Below are 10,999 nucleotides of genomic sequence, written 5' to 3' on the forward strand. Positions count from 1 at the left end.
TTTTCCCTTCCTTCTTTCTTTCTTTTGTCCTTTCCTTCATCTCAGTTCTTCTTTCCTTTTGAGCAGTTTCTTTCCCTTTCACAATATCTATTGTATCTTTCAGATTTTATTCACTCTTTCAGGTTCTTACACTAGGGAGACAATACGATGTTTACACATGCGGATCTGATTTATTTCACGTATGAGTATGCTCTCTAGTTGCAACCATTTACCTATCTTTGTTTCACAAACTCAGCTCATGCTTCACACGTTGAGTGAAATCATCTTCAAAGTAAAAAAGTCACAGAAGCAGTGACAGGAAAACCTGGAACAGGACCTACTTAGGAAAAACTCTAATCTATTGAGAAAATACCTCCTAAGTAAAAATCTCACAGAAAGGGATTGAAAGGGTAGGAAAATACCAAGTTACAGACTCATTTTAAAGAAAAAGAAGGATGTTAGGTTTCTTTACTTTCTATTGTATCCAATTCCCTTCTCTTTCTTTATTTTTGGTATATATGAAAGAACAAACAATAAACAAATGAAAAGCCTGTTCCAGGTGATGGTTTTTCATAAAGATTTATAGTCGCAGTTCAAATTACCTTCTGGGTGACTATGTTTTCCAATTAAACCCTGAGAACAATGGGGCGGGCCTCATCATTCTGTGAGCTCACTGTTTTGGAAGTCGCATTTCTTTTGCTCTTAAGAACTTGGAATTTGTCTTCCTGAGTTTGTTGTCAGGGAATATGATTCTTGATGTAAACAGTAACAATCCCCTTACATGAATATTTGCTTTCCGATGGCATGTATTCATCAAGAATTTAATATTTCTACCCATTTCCTGTGATGTTGTTTCTGGGATAAAGCTCTCCGACAAGAACAAGGTGTTAGGGAACATGTTCCTACTATCACCATGCCTCAGGGAAAATAAACAGAGGACTTTACATCTGCAGAACAGCAGTTGTTTCCTTAAAAATCAAATCATTATTTAATTGTGGCACAGCCCAAAATTTCACAGAACAGTTTTAAATATCATAAAGGGATTTCTGCTTTGTCCCGTTTTAACACTTTTTATTACTATGAGGCATTTACCACAATTCGGAAACCAATATTGAGATTATTTTTAACTAAAAGCCATATTTGATGACATGGAATGTCATCAGTTTTTCAGCTGACATCATTTTTCTCTTTCAAAGCCCCCTCAAAGATCCCCATTCCACTTAGTTCTCATGTCTCCTAGGCTGCTTCGGCTCTGACAGTTTCTTAGATTTTCCTTGTGTTTGTTGACTGGCTGTTGGAGGGGTACTGTGCAGGTGTTTTGTAGGACATGCACTCCTGGGCTTGTCTGATGATCTTGTAGTGCTTGGACCGGAATTGTGGCTTTGAGGTGGAAAACTAGAGGGGTGAAACGCTGTTCTCATTATCCGACTCCAAGGCACCTGCTGTCAACGTGGTCCCTCCCCGATGGCGGTGACGCTGATTATCTAGCTCTGTGCTCTGGTTATTATTTCATCGAGTCCCCCAAGGGCCCCTGCGCTGGCAGCTTGGTCCCCGGCACAGTGACACACAAGATGAGGGAACTTTTCTCAGGTGTAAGGTCCTTAGGCTACGGAGGGTGCTGCCGCAGGAAGGAAGGATGCTGCTGGTTGTATGGGGTGCATTAGCTCTTGTGAGAGCGAGTTGTTATGAAAGGGCAGACATGGCCCCTCCCAGCACTGGTCTTCGTGTCTCACCATGCGCCTGCTTCTAAGCATTTGCTGGGCTCCTCCACGGTGATGTTACTTTTCCCCGTGTGCATCCCATCCCCAAGGAAAGAGGTCATGGGCAGCACGGCCCACGCTTGCTCCAGATCCAAGATGGATGAGCACCTGTGTAAGTAATTCAGTACCTTTCTGCAAAGGACTTTGTGCTTCCTCCTCCAGTTACTAATTTATTTAATCATATATACACATCAGCATGGACTCATAAATATTATTTTATACTTTTGGTTAGGATGTGAAACTATATTCTTATTTTGTGCCTCAGATCATCCTAGTTTGGACTGTGGTATACACGCATATCTGTAAATACTTCTGTATCTTTCCACGCATATTCACAAATTCATTCTGTTGTGTTTGACTTTAAACCAGAACTGTGTAGTGAATCTACCCTTCCTCTTTTGCTTATTTTGAACTTTCACTCCACTTGTAAGACTGGCTTTTATGTCTTCCATTCAATTGTTTTTATCAATCCAAGCATAAATGTGCAAATATTTTAGAAGTTTTAAACCATATATAAGTGCTTTTGTGAGAAATAACCATACCGACTACAGTACAGTAATTATTACAATTCCTTTTGTCTTTGGTTTATCAGGTTCCAATCATTTCCGACTCTACCTAGGTCCAAAGCTCCTTTCTGCCTGCTCTCTCGGTGGGGTTATATTATCCACTCCTAATAATTTTTTGCCACATCTGAATTCCAGCCTGGAATTCCTTTGGAAGCCATCACACTGATGAGTTCTGAATCACTCAGCAGTAGGATTATTAATCACCATTTCCACAATGAAGAAGAATGAACAAAAACATACAAATGAGTATTATTTTAAGGTAATAATAATAATATACTGCTATATGGAAATATTCAATTGCATGGTAACATATGAATGTGCATGGGATCTGAAAACAAACTAAAGATAATACATAACAACAATAAAAGGAATAAATATGTTGGGGCCAATTCAAGTGAAAGAATACAATGCAGAATGGAAAATGAAAAAAATATAACTACACACATCAAGTATTCATGCATCCCAAAATTAAGAACAAAAATGGCTACAAATTAATAGAAGCAAAAGGATTAATTTAGTAAACAAAACTATATGTCAATTAGTTCATCATTAATATAAACAAAGGAAGAAGTGTCCCGAATCAGGCTACTGCTATTCTCAAAAGACCTCAAAGGTAGTGAGAATGTTTATTCCCTAAACTGCAAAAGTGTTTAGTTTAACATTATTTAAATTTCTTAGACATTTTAAATAAGAAAATAGATATATGAATTCAATGTCATATAAAATTTTAGTTTTAATAATTAAAGTAAAATACTCATTTATTCATTCATTTACTAAGTATGTATTGGGGTGTTCCATGTAATGTATTGCATGTGCCAAGCACCAAGCTAGATATTAGAGATTTTTTGTTTTGTTTTGTTTTTTGTTTTTCTCCGGTACCAGGAACCGAACTCACGACCTTGCGCTTGCCAGGCAGGCACTTTGCCGCTGAGCTAAATCCCCAGCCCCTATATTAGAGATTTTTTGATGACCTCAACAGATATGAACATGGAGCTCACAGATGACCCTGTATTTGTTTGCAAATAACAGAGCATCTGAAACATCAGGAGCTTAAAGACCCTCAAAAGAGCTGATCTACTCTTCCTGACCATTGGAAGCCAGTCTACGTCTTACTCAAGTTCTGAGCAATGCACTCAGGCTGAGAGAGGTGAAGAAATGTGGAAATCACTTTGTTACCTCCCAGTATTGTGATATTTCCAACCTTCTAAGGGTCCTTTTTGTTCGGAACAAGTTAGAAGTTCTTCTCAATGGAAACCCTTACTTCCTTTGTTGCTGGGACAAAATACCTGACTCCCACAACTGTAAGGAAGCAGAGATTTATATCTGTTCACAGTTTGTGGAGGTTTCAGTCCATAGTTGCCTATCTTCTGGGCAGGGTGACATTGCAGAGGGCCCTGGCTGAAGAGAAACAGTCCATGGCAGAATGACCAGAAACAGAGATCAAGGGAAGAGAAGAGAAATCAAGGGAGAGAGTTATAGCCTTCCAGTGACCCACCTGCTCCAACCAGGCTTCACCTCCCAACATCACATTTAGCTATAAACTCATCGGTGGATAGATTCACTCACAAGAATCACATCCTGATGACCTAGTCACCTCGCAAAAGCCCCACCTGTGTAGCATGAGGCTTGGTGGGGGGAGAGCATCTAGATATTACCCATAACAACATCTTAAGAAAACTCAAACTGAGCACAATGCATGCACTTGTAGTCCAAGCTACTCAGGAGGCTGAAGCAGGAGGATAGCTTGATAGCAAGAGTGTGAGATCAGCCAGGACAATGCAGCAAGACCCTTCCCAGGTCAGTGAAAATGTAAAAGAAAACCCAAGGGTAGAGTAGAGCCTGCTTCCATAGTTTAATGTGAATGATTAGTAGATGTAATTTAGATTTGGGAAAGGTCCAGAAATATTAAGTAAACAGTAGAAGAAAAGCTATAATCTTCCTGATGAAATGACAAAAGTCACATGCCTTTGACATTCTCTACCAGAGCCTTTTAAACAAAACAGTGTTTTTTGCTTACAAAATGCAATTCCCTTAGTGTTGATGTTGAAGTTGCCAGAGCCCAGCTGGGATTTATCACATTGCTAATGCTTCCGCCATGAATCCTGTTGTCGAGACCAAGTAAATGACTTGCTCTTTCCAATATGAGGTGTGATCAGAAAATACAGAGAATATTTTTTTTTTTGAAATCTCAGTAAAAGACACTCTGCCACTAGTCACCTTCCAAATACTCCTTTGTGCGTTGGACAATTATCTAATCATTCTTAGCACTTTTGGAAGCAGTAATTGAGGCTTTCTTTTGTGATATCTTCAGCTGTGAGGTCATGGCTGCCTCTGTGTCCTGAATCAATCCAAAACATTGACTTTTCACAATTGTTTGATCCCAGAGTTTGATTGTGGTATTTGAGAGAGTTTGGAAAATTCATAGTCACCACAAGTCAGACCTCTTATGCCTATCTCTAGAAAACAGGCTATATATATATATATATATATATATATATATATATATTCAATTATTTTTACAGGAAAAAGATTGTGGCTACCTTACATAGAAAAATATTGCCTATCTAGTCTCTACCACTATCGGCTATCAAGCCCCAACAATTTTTCTGTTTGTTTTTTGAGATACTCTCACTGTCTAGTCCAGGCTGGCCTTAAATTCTCAATCCTCCTGCCCCAGACTCTAGGTGCTGGGATCGCAGGTGTACACCCCCACACCTATCAGCAACCACCAGCATATCTGAGGCCCCCTCTCTCACGGCGGAGGTACAGACAGGGGCCACCTGTGGTGGGCTGTGAGTGATGGATGCTGTCTTCTTATTTCAGGCTCCATTCACTTGCTGCACATAGGGGTCTGTCTGCATGGCCCAAGAGAAGATCACATAACCAAAGCGAGAGCTACATTCCTTCTGCGGAAAACTGAACTGTTGAGTACAGTAAGGAAAAAAAAGACAGAAGGGGGGGAAAATGGATGGAGGTCATTTATGTGAGTGGCTGACAATGCTCAGACAAAACAGTGAATTACCTCTTGCTGTGCTGTTAGATTCTAAATCTGATATGCCCACGTTCTAATAGAACCAGTGCCCTCTCCAATATCCATAAAATAAATTTCCTTTTTGCTTAAACCAGAGTTCGTTTCTATTGCTTGCAGCCAACTTCAAATGATATACTACCAGGTGAGTGTTTCAGATGGCCCTGAGTCACAGGACAAGATAGAAGCCATTAAGTTGATGGAACACCTAAACTCAAGTCCACTGATAAGCAATGGAAACTGCAAGGCCAGGACTAAAATTAAGAGTTTGGTTCCGCAAAAGCATTGATTTTTGCAGTCTAGTCCATACTGTTTAGGAAATGGAAATGAACAGAAGCAAACAAACTCACAAAAATCAAATGGTTGACTTTTCAGAGCAAACGAAGCTGGGTAAAGACAAAGTATAGTGTTATTCAACTTCCAAAATAATCCCGAGGCTGACAGACTATTAGAAAAGGGTTATAAAAGTGAGAGCTTACCCTAAAGTCATCTCAGATTTAGTGCAGAAGTCAGTCAAGGAGAAGAATGTAGCCAGTCCTCAGGCTGCATTTTAGGTTTCTAACGCTCCAAAGGTTCTTCTGGTTCCAACTCCTAAATCAATTAAGAGTCTTTTAGTTGCAAATGACAAAGCCCCACACTAAGGGTAGAATACGCAGAATTGAAAGCTTGCTGAGAACAGGACGGGAACCCGGGTAGCACACTTAGAAAGTATGGGTGTAGCACCAGGTCTCTCACATCGCTCTCCAAATCCATAGTCCTAAGTGATTTCCTGTGTCTGGGACCCCAGCAGTCACCACTGCTTTGGGTGTCTGATTGGTCGGCTCAGCTCCGTTCATGATGATTCTCCTTAGTTTAGAATAAGCAGGAGGTGTTATGGCTTAGATCTACAATGGCCCCAGAAGCCTCTTGTGTTTGGAAGGTGATTGTATCATGGTGGGGCGAGGGGCCCTTCTCGGATTTCTTCTGTGCTGGAGAGGAGCAAAAGACCTGAGCCCTCCTCATGTCCCTGATGACCCTTCACCCAAGCCTCTCTCATCGCAGGCACAGAGCAGCTCTTCGTGGGTTAACACCTCTGAGACTGTTTCTCAGGCCACAGCTTCCACCAGTTAGTAAATCTTCTCAGTGCTTAGTCGGGTTAATGGTGAGGCACTCTCTGTGCCGGGACTGGTGTCTGTGAGAATGTAACTGAGGAAGTGCGGAGCTGGGATTGTGAGGAAGGTGTGGACATGACGTGTCCCCAGAGACTCGCTGTACTGAAGGACTGGTTGTTGATGGGCTTTGGGGAAGTGACTGGGTCAGGAGGGCTCTCACTTCCTCGGTTGATGAATCCTGGAAAAAGGTCTTAATTTGCTGCCATAACTGGGAGACCACAGAAACACAACATGGACCTGCTTGAAGGGAGTGGACAATGGGTCGTGAACTGGTGGGCTACTCTGCTCCCTGGCTCCTTCCTCTCTGGCTGGTCCTCTTTCCCTGCGTCCTGCCTGCGATGAGGTAGGCAGCTGTCCTCTGCTATGCCCTCTGCCAGGCTGCACTGCCTCACCTGAGGCCCAAGCTCATGGAGCCCGCTCACCAGCATGGCCATGTTCATAGCCATCCATGAGCCCAAATAATGCTTTCCTCCACTCAGTTGTTCTCAGGGATTTTGGCATAGTGATGCATGTTTACCGACACAGTTCCCTGAAAGTCACGGGCTAAAGACTTTGTCCTCATGTCGGCAGTGCTGGGAGGTGTTGCGGACCTACAAAGAGAAGAGGTTTATTTTGACTCATGGTGTTTAGAGGTTTCGGTCTATAGTCCATGGGCTCCAGGGCAGGGCACCATGGTAGAGGGGCACAGAGAGGAATGGCTGCTCATGGTTTAGCCACCAGGAGCGAGAGAAAGAAGGGAGGAGCAGGCAAGAGATAAACTCTTCCAGGCCACACTCCCAGGGACCCACCTTCTCTGACCAGATCTGACCTCCTAACAGCAGGTCAGCTAGAAACTCATCCGTGCACTAATCCAAGAGTGCATACCTGCCCCATGATCTAATCTCCTCCCCAGAGCCCCGCAGAGGGGCGCATGAGGCCCTGAGGGGGACATCTACATATGAACCATAACAAGTACAATGTGGAGGTGCATCTCCCACCGGGAGCTGCAGTGAGAGGCAAGGTAGATAATGCCCGCACAGTGCCCGCAGTGCTCAGGACACCCACGGCACACCTTCGCACGGGGCCAGTGGGTGATCTCGCTCTTCCCGTCCGTCCTCCAGACAATCCTGTGCAGTCTCCAGTTCTACACACCAGCACTGTGGCCTTGAGAATTCTCAAAGGCAAAGGATTTGTATTTATAAGACTCCGCTTCAGGTGTTTGTGTGGAGGAGAAGTAAATAGATGAACTGACATTTCTGCCCTAATCCAAGCGTCCAAGTCTAGTTTCCCAAAGAGAACGGCCTGCATTCCTGGGCAACTGTCAAACGCTTCCAGTTTACACAGACGTCACAACACCTGCTAAACTAACCCGTGGCATTTACCAGATCCAACTCCAGCCAAAAGCAAATCTCTCTTCCTGGCACACTGAATAAGAGATAGGGAGGCATTAAACTTTTACTGAGACACTCTAAGATAGGCTCAGGTAACAGGAAGTGTTTTGAGATTTATTTGGCAGACTTTAAGTACACATAAGACAGCAGGAAACTTGTGGAGAATGTTCCTGGGAATTTTTTTTTTTCCTTTTCAGTCAGCCTTCTCTGTGGCTTTTACACTATAATTTATTTTTTAAAGAGGCATCATAGTTTTCTGAGTGCCATAACAAAACCCAAAATAAATGTTTTCACCCGAATAAGCACTATTAAAAGGAAAGGACTCTGAATTCATTTAAATACATTTGCAAAAGATTGATTTTCCCCAGGGAGCATACATATCCTATTTCTTTAATTATTCTTGAAGTTTTGCCTATCAACTGACAATTTCTTACAGAAAGGGAGCAAAACAGCCTGGCTTTCCTGACAGTAAAGAGTTATAATAATACTAGAATGAGAACAGGTCTGTCACTTTCCTTATCCATTCCAATGTCTGAGTTACTAGGAGTCAGAAATGTAATAACCCCACACTCGTGAACACAGTTGCTCAGAATACATTAAGAGAAAGGTAAATTCAAAGTCAATTTTCTCTAGGTTTTGCAGAACAGCAGACTCATTCCTAAGTACCCAGCGTGATGAGTTCTACAGAATTAGAGTAAAATATGGCTGTATTTGCTGTCGTTTTTCCGGCTGACCCCTTCATCCCCTGTATCGTTCTTACAAGTAAATATTTTTTACACATGAGTTTTCACTCAACAAGATGGTTGATGTAGCTTGAGGAAGACCCGTCTTTGTACTAAGAAAGAGCTAAAAGGTTCAGACACTTCATTATCTGCTCTGCTTGGCCTCTCTTAGTCCTGCTGCAGATCACTGTGGAAAGCTGGTCCTGCTCTGTGCCGTCAGTATTTTCCTTTCCATAGGAAGCGCCTTGCGTCACTGCACCGTCACAGCTGCCAGCAACAGGATTTCTCAGCAAAGGAGCAGGGCCTGCCGCAGGCCCCCGGAAGGGGAGGCCACCGGGCCCATGTCTCCCTGCAGTCTCAGGGCCCGCTTTCTCTTTCTTTTCGCGGACTATTGTTCAATCCTTGCCAAACCTGCTCCTTCCCAAAAAGTAATTATCTTCTATTGGAAAGTAGAACTGGTGGCACAACGTTTATATTTAATGACACTGACTTGTACACTTTAAATAGTAGATTTTGTGGTATAGACTCCTCACTGAGTTAACAGTTACCTCGCACTTTTATTCCTAAGCACAGGGGGCTGTCTTTCCACAGAGCTCCGGCCTTCTTCTTTCAGCAGGTCCACGGCTCCCTATTTTTGCTGACAAAGGGTGAACAATTCTTGTGCTAATCATAGATGTACAAAGTGAAATTAGAGAAACTACATTGAAGATATCAATATATAATACAGTAAACATTGTTAATTCCCTACCACTCTGTTTGTAACTCTGTAATGTCTGTACTGATCCTATGCTATTTTGTAAAATGTTGTCGGTCTGTTAGTATTTTCCTCCTTTTATTTCTAAAAAAAAAAAAACAAAGTGGAATTAACCCTTGGTGCCTTTTCTGCTCTTCTTGAGGAAATGGAATAAATTTCCCTTACCTTGAATCTACGTGCACTTGCAGATACCATGCAGGGCCATCTGGATTCAGCTGGTGACAGATGATTCTTATTTTTCATAGGTTCAAACTCTTGCATTGGATCCTTCAATGGCAAGGTAAACATTCTAACCACCCTGAGGCCTCCATGATGTAAGAAAATCCCATTTACCATCACCGAGCAGAGACCAGAGACCAACGGAAAGGCCCTAAGACTACAGGAGGTGGGGAAGGGAGACAGAGAGAGAGGGAGGGAGAGGGAGAGAGAGAGAAAGAGAGGGACAGAGACAGAGAGAGAGGGAGGGAGGGAGGGAGAGGGAGAGAGACAGAGAGAAGTAACCTTGCCGTGCTCCCATTTCAGTCACTATTTTACAGCAACTGATCAAAGCCTGAAACAGAATTAGTGAAACCCACCTCAACTTTCAAACCCATCCAACTATGAGAGAAAATTCAATTATTATGTAATCTTTTATTTTTATGCGGCAGTAGGTGCCTGGAACTGAACTAGGTAGTAGAAAGTGGAGTGGCTTAATAAACACCAAAACCACGTGACGTTGGGCCTAGGATCAGGCAGAAGCTGGAAAAGCCTTGTAGAAATTAGTGAGAAAAGCCTAGCAGGCCCAAAGAAATTAGCCAAGTCTTAAAGGTCTCAGGATGGCTGTCAATGAACCCATGGAGGAAAGAAAGGAAAATACGAGAAGATTAAAGAAAAGCTGTCAACGATGGTTGTCAGGAGGTGGATCTCTTCCAAATGGGGAAGCATCCAAGAGACTAAGGGTTAGGGGTCAAGGGGAGGGAATGCCGAGTGAAGATAGAGCATCCCCAGGAATGTAATGATCTCGGTGTGTGTAAACACCGTAGGTCATAAATATGAGCTGAGATCAATAATATCAACAAAAATGAAAATGAGAAAAGGGGAACTAGAGCAAGGAGGAAGGGAGAGGAAAGGGGAAGGAGATTTTAAAAGGAAACAAGTTGTAGTATGTGCACGCACCCACTCCCCAAGATGACTGTAAACTGCATGTATTGCAAACACATGCTGACAGTTTTTTTTTTTTTTTAAAAAAGAAGAGATCTTACCAGAGAGTGACAGAGTTAGGCACCCTTGTCATCTGAGGTACCATGGAAAATTTGCTCATTGAAAGTTATCATCTCAGGAGATGTCCAGACAACATGCTAAAAGTGACACCTCAGTTCTTCTAGATGCCAGCAATACAATGAGAAGAAAGTGAAGAACTAAACAAATGGACAAAACAAAAACAAATTATATTTTGAATTGACATTTAAGAATTTGCAAAAACCCTCAAAATCACCCTTTCAGTAGTAAAACCCTTTCCAAAGAAGAAAGTATCTTGGGCCAAAGAATAAATGCAAATGCAAATGCAAATGTGGGATTATCAGAAAAGCCTAAGGCCAAGTTTCAAGATATGTTTCAAACAAAGGCCTCAAGATCCTGGGATAGCCTGTCCATGGGTCCCTTCAGTTAAGCAGAAGGGATTCTAAGAATC

General features: G+C 42.3%; 1 long non-coding RNA gene across 3 annotated transcripts in view; it reads left to right on the forward strand.

The window, feature by feature from the left end:
• Positions 1 to 5,427, forward strand: part of LOC102011583 — a 16,822-nt gene extending 11,395 nt beyond the window's left edge. The window contains exons 3-5 of one of the 3 annotated variants that reach the window (XR_261775.2): positions 2,441 to 2,564; positions 3,335 to 3,452; positions 5,129 to 5,427. This is a non-coding gene — a long non-coding RNA (uncharacterized LOC102011583). The remainder of the gene's footprint in view (positions 1 to 2,440; positions 2,565 to 3,334; positions 3,453 to 5,128) is intronic. The other 2 variants (XR_261776.2, XR_001234994.1) reach the window with 2 other exon arrangements.
• Positions 5,428 to 10,999: the final 5,572 nt, after the last annotated feature.

This window comes from Chinchilla lanigera, unplaced genomic scaffold (assembly GCF_000276665.1).
Source record: "Chinchilla lanigera isolate Chin_1 unplaced genomic scaffold, ChiLan1.0 scaffold00035, whole genome shotgun sequence".
In the NCBI taxonomy this organism is placed as follows: Eukaryota; Metazoa; Chordata; class Mammalia; order Rodentia; family Chinchillidae; genus Chinchilla; species Chinchilla lanigera.